The following is a 10,218-nucleotide window of genomic DNA, read 5'->3' on the forward strand; positions in this document are numbered from 1 at the left end:
TCAATAATTCTTAAATTTCCTTATCCAACCATAATCTAGTGGCTTTTTACTTCTCCCTTTGCCTTCTCTTACAAAGCCCTTCTCTTCAACCACACCATGACCTTTAATCCCTTGACCTTTCACGTCTCTCCCAGGCCATGTCCCTTGCACTAGCCATTCTTTTCTGTATCTTTACCCCTTAGAGAATCAGTCTGAACTCTACAATTCTTAAATCCTTAGTCCCCTTATCACATCACCAATTATGCCCAGCTAAGCCTCCAAGCTAAGCCTTGGATCACTCCCACCATTAGCCACCTTTGCTCCTACACATGCTGTTTAATGAAGATAGAGAAAAAACATAACTGTTTTGCCTGGGTCAACTACAAATTTATGTTGCACAACCTCAACTGGGCTTTTACAGCTTCTAGGCAATTCTACCCTGCCTCCCTTATCAACTCACTATGCCATTCTCCATAGTGGTTCTCCCAAATCTTCATCCTCCTCAAACCTCCCATGGTTCCCCTACCCCATTCTTTCAGCTGAGAACTTTGCCTCATATTTTACAGAGGAAAAATGAAGCTATTCACCATGAGCTCCCTCTTTCCCCACTTCCTTATCTCCCATCATTCAAATGCCTTCTGTCACTTTTTCCTTCTTCAATCTTGTCTCAAAGGATGAAGCAGCCTGACTCCTCTCCAAGGCTAACCCCTGTACTCGTTCAAGTGATCCCAAATCATCCCATCTCCTCTAACAGATTTCCCCCTCTGTCAAACCCCCTTCACTTATCTTCAATTTCTCCCTGTCTGCTGGCTCATTCACTACTGCCTACAAACATGCCTTTATCTCACCTACCTGGAAAAAAAAACTCACTTGGTCCTTCCAACCCCACTATCATTCAATATCTCTTCTGCTGAATCAAAACAACTCTGGGGTACCACATCACACCTATCAGATTGGCTAACATGACAAAACAGGAAAATGATAAATGCTGGAGAAGATGTGGGAAAGTTGGAATACTAATTCATTGTTGGTGGAGTTGTGATTTGATTCAACCATTCTGAAGAGCAATTTGGAACTATGCCCAAACAGCTATAAAAATGTGCATACCCTTTGACTCAGAAATACCACTTTTAGGGCTGTATCCCAAAGAGATCATAAAAATGGGGAAAGGACCCACATGTACAAAAATATTTATAGCAGCTCTTTTTGTGGTGGCCAAGAAATGGAAATTGAGGGGATGCCCATCAATTGGGGAATGGCTGAACAAGCTGTGGCATATGAATGTAATGGAATACTACTGTGCTATAAGAAAGGAGGAGCAGGCAGACTTCAGAAAAACCTGGAAAGAATGGATGCTGAGTGAAGTGAGCAGAACCAGGAGAACATTGTACACAGGAACAGCTGTGAGTACTGATTTCGATAGACTTAGCCCTTCTCAACAATAAAAGGACCTAAAACTTTTCCAAAGATCTCATGATGAAAAATGCCATCCATATCCAGAGAAAGAACTATGGAGTCAGAATGCGGAGTGAAGCAGACTCTTTTCTTTTGTTTTGTTTTGTTTTGTTTCGTTTTCTTTCTCATGGTTTCTCCCATTCATTATAATTCTTGCAATATGACCAATGTGAAAATGTGTTTAATAGGAATGTATATCTAGAGCACATATTGGATTGCATGCCGTCTTGAGGAGGGAGGAGGGAGAGAAAATTTAAACCTTATGGAAATGAATGTTGAAAACTGAAAATAAATAAATTAAATATTTTTAAAAATATCTCTTCTGCTGTTTGTAGCTAAATTCCTCAAAAAGGCTGACTAGATTCCTCCGCTTTGTCTCCTCTCATTCTCTTCTTAACCCCTTACCATCCTACTTGTAACTGTCCACCAAATGGACAAAATTCCCCAAAATTCCACCAAAACCGCTCTCTCCAAAATTACTAATAATCTCTTAGTTGCCAAATCCAATGACTTTGTCTCAGTCCTCATTCTCCTTGACCTCTGCAGCCTTTGAAACTGTTAATCGCTCTCCTTTGATATTTCTTCTCTCTACATTGTGGGACACCACTCTCTCTTGGTTCTCCTCCTCTATATCTGACCACTCCTCTGTCTCCTTTGCTGGATCCTCTTCTAGATCATACTCTCTGTGTTTTTCTCAGCGTTCAGTCCTAGGCCCTTTGCTCTTCTCCCTCTATACTACTTCATTTCTTGATCTCATCAGCTTTGATGGATTTAATTACCATCTCTATGTTAATAATTCTCAGATCTAACTATCCTACCACAGGATCTGTGGATCTCCAATCTTATCTCTGTGGATCTCCAATCTTATATCTGTGGATCTCCAATCTTATATCTCCAACTGCCTTTCAGACATCCTTAACTAGATGTCCAGTAGATATCTTGAACTGACTGTTCAGGAAACATCTTAAACTCAACACATCTAAAACGGAACTAACCCTAAACCCTCCCCATAGGGCAGCTAGGTGCCACAGTGGATAGAGAACCAGACTTGGAATCAGGAAGACTCATCTGAGTTCAAATTTGACCTCAGACACTAGTTGTGTGACCCCGGGCAAATCATTTAACCCTGTTTGCCTCAGTTTCCTGATCTGTAAAATGAGCTGGAGAAGGAAATGCCAAACCACTCCAGTATCTCTGCCAAAAAAAAAAACCCAAATGGGGTCAGACACAACTGAAAATAGCTGAACAACAAACCCTCCCCCCCCTCCTACCTTCCCTAGAAGACAACACTGTCCTCTCAGTCTCCCAGGCTCACAACCTTGGAGTCATCCTGGATTCCTCTCTCTCTCACACCTTATATCCAAGCTGTTGCCAAAGCCTGTCGATCTCACCTCTGCAACATCTCTCATATGCAACCCTTGTCTCCTCTGACACTGCCACCACCCTGGTGCAGGCCCTCATCGTCTCACACTTGGACTATTGTAATAGCCTGCTAGTGGGTCTACCTAGTCTCATCCATCTTCTGTTCAGTCACTAAAGTGATTTTCCTAAAGTACAGGTTCAACCATGCCATTGTCCCTATTCAATAAACTCCAATGGCTCCCTATTGCCCCAGGATGAAATACAAAATACTCTGTTTGGAATTCAAAGCCCTATATAATCTAACCTGCTCCTGCCTTCCTAGTCTTTTTACACTTTTCTCCTTGACACAACTCTTCAATCCAGTGACATTGGTCTTCTGACTCTTACACAAACAAGACACTCTGCCTCTCAGCTCTGGTCATTTTCTTTGGCTGTCCCTAGTGCCTGGAATGCTCTTCCTCCTCTGGTCTGCCTGTCTACTTCCTTGGTTTCCTTTAAGCCCCAACTAAAATCCCTTCTTTAACTAGAAGCTTTTCTCTATCACCTCTTAATTTTAGTGCCTTTTCTCTGTTAATTATTTCTATTTCTCCCATATATAGCTTGCTTCATATATATGTTTGTAAGTTGTCTACCCCATTGGATTGTAAATTCCTTGAGGGTAGGGACTGTTTTTTTCTCTTTTGTATCCCCCAGTGCTTAGCTCTGTTCATAGCACATAGACACTTAATAAATGTTTGAGTGATTGGGATTATAAGGCAAAATTTTTTTTTGGTCCAGACCTAGGATTTCATTAGTCTAAGAAAGTTCAAGTATGGATATACATCAGTTCATCTGTAGTTCACAACCTTAAAGAGTTAAGAAACTTGCCCACAATCATGAAACTTTTCTGTGCCATAGGCAGAAGCTAAACCCACATCTTACTGATCCTGAAGTTGATTTCGTTATTCACATACTTAAATGAAAGTTATATGTAAGTTATATATTTACATATTTAATATATATATATACTATGTGAGTTATATATTTGCTCTTTCAGTAATAACATGTAGCTATGCCCAGATCCTGTGAAATAAGTGAAAGAAATGATCCCTGTTCTAAGACTCTACCTGGAGAACCAGCAGAGAACAAAAGGGATATAGGATTAATGCCTGCACCAGCTAAAAGACATGTTCTGATATCAGTACTGACAGAAGTAATTACACATGCTAATGAGCCATTGTCACATGTTAATAGTAGTTGTGTCCATTTTAAAATAATTAACGTGAATACATGGTAAATACACCATTACAGCATGTAAATACATTGCTTATCCGTGTAATTAGGTATGTAATGACGCCAACTTGTTTCTTATAACATGTGAACCTAATGTACAGCACTTCTTACACCAATGCTCTCCAAACCCCCCTCACTTGGATGGTTCTAAGCACATTCTCTGTTCCCTGGACCAGACCAGTCAGCAGCCTTCTAGTCTTTACCAGGACCCCAGTCAGCTGGATTTGAAGCAGACACAAAACAGAGAATAGCAGAGTTGCCAAATCCTTTACCTTCTACTCAGCCCAAGCCCTCCTGCCCCTGTTACCAGCCTGAAACCTTTGCACAAGTCAAAATGGGAGCTTTAATTAAGCTAGAATGTTTATAAACACATTATTTCTGATTTTTTTTTCATTTTTTACACTGGGCTCTATAGACTACTTGGGAAGAAGCCTTGGCTTTGCTGTCTTTTTTTTTCTTATTACTGACTCCTTCCTACTTCCACCCCTGAAAAAGAAAACTGAACTGCATTACAGCAAAAAGAGTTGGGGGTTAGCCAAATAGAGCTCTACTTCTGACTCCCTAGTCATTGTGTGATCTTGGGTAAAGTATCAGTTTCTTCACTTGTAAAATGGAAGACCATTTAATAGATCCTATTTGAACTCTCTTTGAAAACTATATTTGAAAGTAAGGTAATTGCTATAATTACCACTGGTCAATGGACGGAATGCCAGGCCTGAAGTGATCTTCCTGAGTTCAAATCTGGCCTCTGACATTTACTAGCTATGTGACACTGGGCAAGTCACTTAACCTTGTTTGCCTCAGTTTGCCTCAGTTTCCTCATCTGTAAAGTGAGCTGGAGAAGGAAATGGCAAACTACTTCAGTATCTCTGCCAAGAAAACCTCAAATGGGGTCACAAAGAGTTGAACACAACTGAAAAAGCCTGAACGACAATAACAAAAGTAACCACTGGCAAGGGTAGCCAGCCCTCAATGAGGAGAGTATCACAGTGTGTCATAGTCATGCTAAGCTAAAATACCCAGAAGTCAGAGAGACCCCAGAAACAAGAGGATCTATGGGGTAGGAGTGAGGTCATATGTGCACAGCTACACTCTGGGTTGAGTGACACAATTCTAATTCTGAAACTCAATGCACTGTTCATTCTTCCTGGTACAGTTTTTTGTTTTCTGTTTTTCGTTCTGACTTTTCAGAGCATCCCATTGCCCAGAGAACAATACCTGCCACTGACAGGAATGTTAGTGGGAATGGAACAATCCTTGTGTGAAATCCTGCAGGGGTTCTTAACCTGTTTTTGTGTTGTAGACCCTTTTGGCATTCTAGTGAAGCCAAGGACCCCTTCTCACAATATCTTTAAATGTATAAAATAAGACACATAAGATTACAAGGGGAACTATATTGAAATAAAGATAATTTTTCCCTCCAGGTTCAAAGGACCCCTGAAATCTATCTACAAATCCCTCAAGGGTCCATGGACCTCAGGCTAGGAACTATTGCTTAGAAGAAGGTTTTCAGGGAAAGCAGCAGGGGCAGGAGGGAATCAAGAGTCAGCACCAAGGTGCCCTTTGCCCAAGTCAATTCAAGAAGCCTATGTATCAAATGAACCTATTAATTATATTTGGAAGAACTTGCTTGGGGACCTAGAGACAATGGGCTGTGGTAAAACTGACTGCTAATCAGCACTTCCTAGACATATGGGGAACCTTACCCAGTGCCTTCCTTACTCTGCTCTCAGACCCGAATTCCTCTACAACCCACAGAGCAATACCTAGTCCAGGGGTGAGGACAACACATTCTAGTTCCGTGAAGTTTGGATTCAGTCAAAAGCTACACTTGAGGACCTAGAGGGCCACATGTGGCCTCAAGGCTGCAGGTTTCCTCACCCCTGACCTAGTCTCTCAGGACAATACCAGGTACCTCCCTACTTCCCCAAAGACGCTGGCTAATTGTAACCCCAGGTGGAAGTACCACACACTTTGCCCTAGCTGGTTTCTACAGTGTAGAACAAAAACAGGTCATCCTAGAGAGGATCCAGAGATCTTTCTGTGTCCTCTTTCCTCCTCAGTGTACTGGAAGTGCTGGGGTCATTCCAGGAAAGCAGGATCCTGACAGTCTATCAGAGTTATCAATTAAAGGATAAGGGTTTGGGAGTTGTTTTTGTTTTTGTTTTCTGGCATTCAGATAGTGTTTTTTTAATGGTGGTCTGGCTCTTCTAGGCCATATTCTTTTTTACCTCTTAAAAAGACATGTGTCAGAGCCTGGGACTTGGATGGTTCAAGCTGTTGAAACTGTTTCTTATGCTTGTGTGTAGGGAGGACTGGGGGTGGGGAGGTGGCGTCTTCATATTTGTATCTTCAAATCCAGGATACAATTCCATGGAGAGGCAGAGAGAGAGCCAGAGTCCTCTATAACTTTCAAGAAATATATAAATGTGTATTACTGTGATTTCTATGAGGAGATATCAACTTACAGCCAGGAGAGACGGCCAGGAGCATTTAAGGTGATAAAGGAAACCAGCCAGGGCCTAAAGGATTTGCCAAATACAGTATATTAAGTGAGTAATCCACATGCTGAAGTTCTCTCTCACCTCCTTGGGACCTAAGTTCCTCCATTATCCTCTTCCTTTCTAGCATGCCAGGAATCCCAAGAGATTGGGGAGTGCGAAGCAACTGACTTTCTAAATCTGGGTTAAGTAAATCAAGAGATGGCAATTTTAGATAAGGCTATTTGAGGGAGCTATACCACTGGAAGAATATTAGTGTGAAGTGTGTGTGTGTCGTGTGCGCGCACGTGCGCCTTTGTTTCAGGAAGACACTTGAGGTCATTAAAAGAACTTTATAATTTCCCAAAGACAATCCAGCCTCAGGTTACATTATGTGACTGTGAGACCTAAACACTACAGTCTCCTGAAGAAAAGACAATGGAAAGGCAACAGAGTCAGTGTGAACAGATGGGAACAGTGTGAACAACTGCTTTTAAAGAAGGGGGGTGGGATTACACAGGAAAGCATGTAAAGGATATCATCAAGGAAATTCATGGGGGCAGCTAGGTGGTACAGGGGATAAAGCACCTGCCCTAGAGTCTGGAAGACCTGAGTTCAAATCCAGCCTCAGACACTAATGAGCTGTGTAACCCCTGGGCAAGTCACTTAGCTCTTATTGCCTAAAAAAGAAAGAAAAGAAGGAAGGAAGAAAGGAAGGAAGAGAAATGCATGATGGGAAGGGGGTTAGGGGAGGGCAAGGTAGGCAATTCACATAGCAAGAAACAAGGAATAACTGATGTACAACCTACATGCAATGCCAAGAGAACTCAATGAAAGCCCCTAGCACCTTTGGTGAACCCCTAGTGTAAACAAATAGGAGAATATGGGTGAAAGATGCACAGGATGGGCACATCTGGATAGGTTGCAATCAGTATCATTAAAATGGACATGGTTGTCAATGAGATGAGAGATCCATTGAGTGTTGGAGGGCATAGGCTTTACTAGGTATGCTCACCATTCTCCTTGAGGTATAGATGTAAATGGTATATTAGAGGATTAAGGAATTTTTTCAAGCACAATAGTTCTGGGAAAATGAAGGCAGATGAATTTAGATACTGGACAAGTTACATAGTACCTAGTAGAGAAAGAACTAAGGCAAATAAAGTATTCCTTTGTGTATCCACTTGGTCTACACCATGAGGAAAAAATTTAAAATACACTGAGGGTTCCTTATAAAACAATACACTAAGATTTGGAATAAATGAAAAAGTATTTCTTAAGTAATTACTAGATGCAAAGCCCTATGCTAAGCACTAGGAATAATATAGAAAAGTGAGAGTGTCTGGTCTCCAGGAGCTCACCCTATAAAGGGAGAGAGACATCAGATATAGGAGGTTTCATCTACAAGTCAGGTAGAAGGCCCCATGGTCCTTAGTGTGCAGCAACAAAGCAGATAGTAAACTTCAGTGTCATTTCCATCAATAAAGCCTTATCAGTACCTGATGTTGAACCATTTGATAGCACCAAGAACTCTACTGCCAAAAACTTACTTTTAGGGTCCTAAAAGTAGTAACAGCAGCTGCTATGGAGGCCTCAGAGTACTTTGACTGGAGAACATTGTTAAGGTGACAGTAATATGGGCCTACCTGGCTTAGACTCTGTCCAAGAAAGTTTAATTACCAGAAGTCAAGAAAGAACGTCATTATAATTTTGGCCTCCCATCAATCATTATTCTGTAGCAAACCCTTTTGGTCAGTGGTATATTGAGGGCATTGGCCTTTCACCCTTCCTATAGGGGAGCCATGATATATTCACTGCAGCATTCTACAAGTTGAACCATAATAACTACTGAATGCCATCTAAAACACTTAGACAGGGCCCAACTAAAGATAATTGACATGGAACATCTAAGTGCTTTTCATAGTAGCTTTCTGAAAAGGTCCTCTCCTCAATGCACTGTTGCAATATATGTATCTATATTGTGCAGGCCAATCGTTGTTATCATTATTTGTTTTGACATCATCTTGATTTGCTGCCATCCCCACTGCCCCACCTGGAGAGCCATTCCTATAACAAAGCATAAAAAAGAAAAGAGGAAAAAGAAACACAAAAAAATCAATTAATTCCAAGAGAACATGACTGTTCCACACCCAGAGTAGCCCAATTCTTCAAAGAGTGGAGAAAGGTGTATTCTTATCTTTTCTTTGGGGCCAAACTTATTCACTATAATTACCAGCATTAGGTTTTTAATTTGGGCTTTTTAAAAAAAAATTTATTATGTAGTCAAAGTATATTGTTTCACAATTCTGCTTGCTTCATTTTGCCTCATTAGTTCCTATAAATCTTCTCATGCTTCTTTATATTCTTCAAATTCATTATTTCGAATGAACAAGAAATTTCTTTCACATTCACACACCACAGTCAATGGCAGGCAGGCAACAAGCATTTATTAAGGGATCACTGTGTGTCAGGTACTATGCTAAGTAATAATAATAGCATTTATGTAGCATCTACTATGTGCCAGATGCTATACTAAGCACTTTAAAATATTTTCTCATTTGATCCCCACAGCAGCCCTAGGAGGTGGGTGCTATCATTATCCCCATTTTACAGTTAAAGAAGCTGAGGCAAACAGAAATTAAGTTACTTGTCCAAGGTCACAAAGTTAATAAGTGTCTAAGACCAGGTTTGAACTCATGACTTCCATCACTCCAGGCCAGCGCTCTATCCACTGTGTCAACTAGCTGCCTATAAGGTTTGGGGATACAAATACAAGCAAGGAGAGAGACAGTTCTTGCCCTCAAGGAGTTTATATTCTAATGGGGGAAACAACCCATAAAAGGGAACTTGGGGTGGGAAAGAAAGGGAAGGTGCCCATGCAGGAACATGGTGGCAAAGTCCAGAGAATCAGTAATACAGCCAGAAGCAGGGAATGAAGAAGAGCCAGCTGGGCCCATCCTCAAAATGGAGGCTCCCACAAGGAATTTCATAATGGGAGAAGAAGAGGGACTAGCATGGTAGTGGGATGACCAAGGATGAGAAGAGACTTAGTGGTCAAGGGGGTAGAAGCATTTCAGAGAGAGGACATGGGCAACTACTTTGTTTCCAGCTTTTGGCTACTACAAAAAAAAGTACAGCTATAAATATATTGCTACATAAAGACCTTTCTTTGCCTTTCTTGGGACACTGTAGGTCAAAGGACATGAATATTTTTGCCACAGTTCAAATTGCTTCCCAGAGTGGTTGAAACAACTCACAACTCCACCAACATTATACTAGTGTGCCTGTCTTTTCACAACCCCTCCAGCAATGACTCTTTCCATTTTTTGTCATCTTGTCAATTTCCTGGATGTGTGATGAAATCTCATAGTTATTTTGATTTTAGTTTCTCTTCTGATCAGTCATTGGGAGCAATCTTTCACATGGATATTAATAGCTTGCAGTTTCTTTGAGAACTGATTGTTTATGTCCTTTAACTACTTACTCATTGGAGATAGCCTATATTTCTTTATGAAGGAAAGAGCACCATGAATCATCATTTCTACTCACATATCACTGGTTTTTTATAAGCCGAAGCTGCAAATGTTTCACTATCAATGCCTTCATATGACTACATGCAATGTTCTGCTTATTTTCTACATCTAACCACTCTGATGGTTTCCCTTTGTTG

This window comes from Trichosurus vulpecula, chromosome 1 (assembly GCF_011100635.1).
Source record: "Trichosurus vulpecula isolate mTriVul1 chromosome 1, mTriVul1.pri, whole genome shotgun sequence".
In the NCBI taxonomy this organism is placed as follows: domain Eukaryota; kingdom Metazoa; phylum Chordata; class Mammalia; order Diprotodontia; family Phalangeridae; genus Trichosurus; species Trichosurus vulpecula.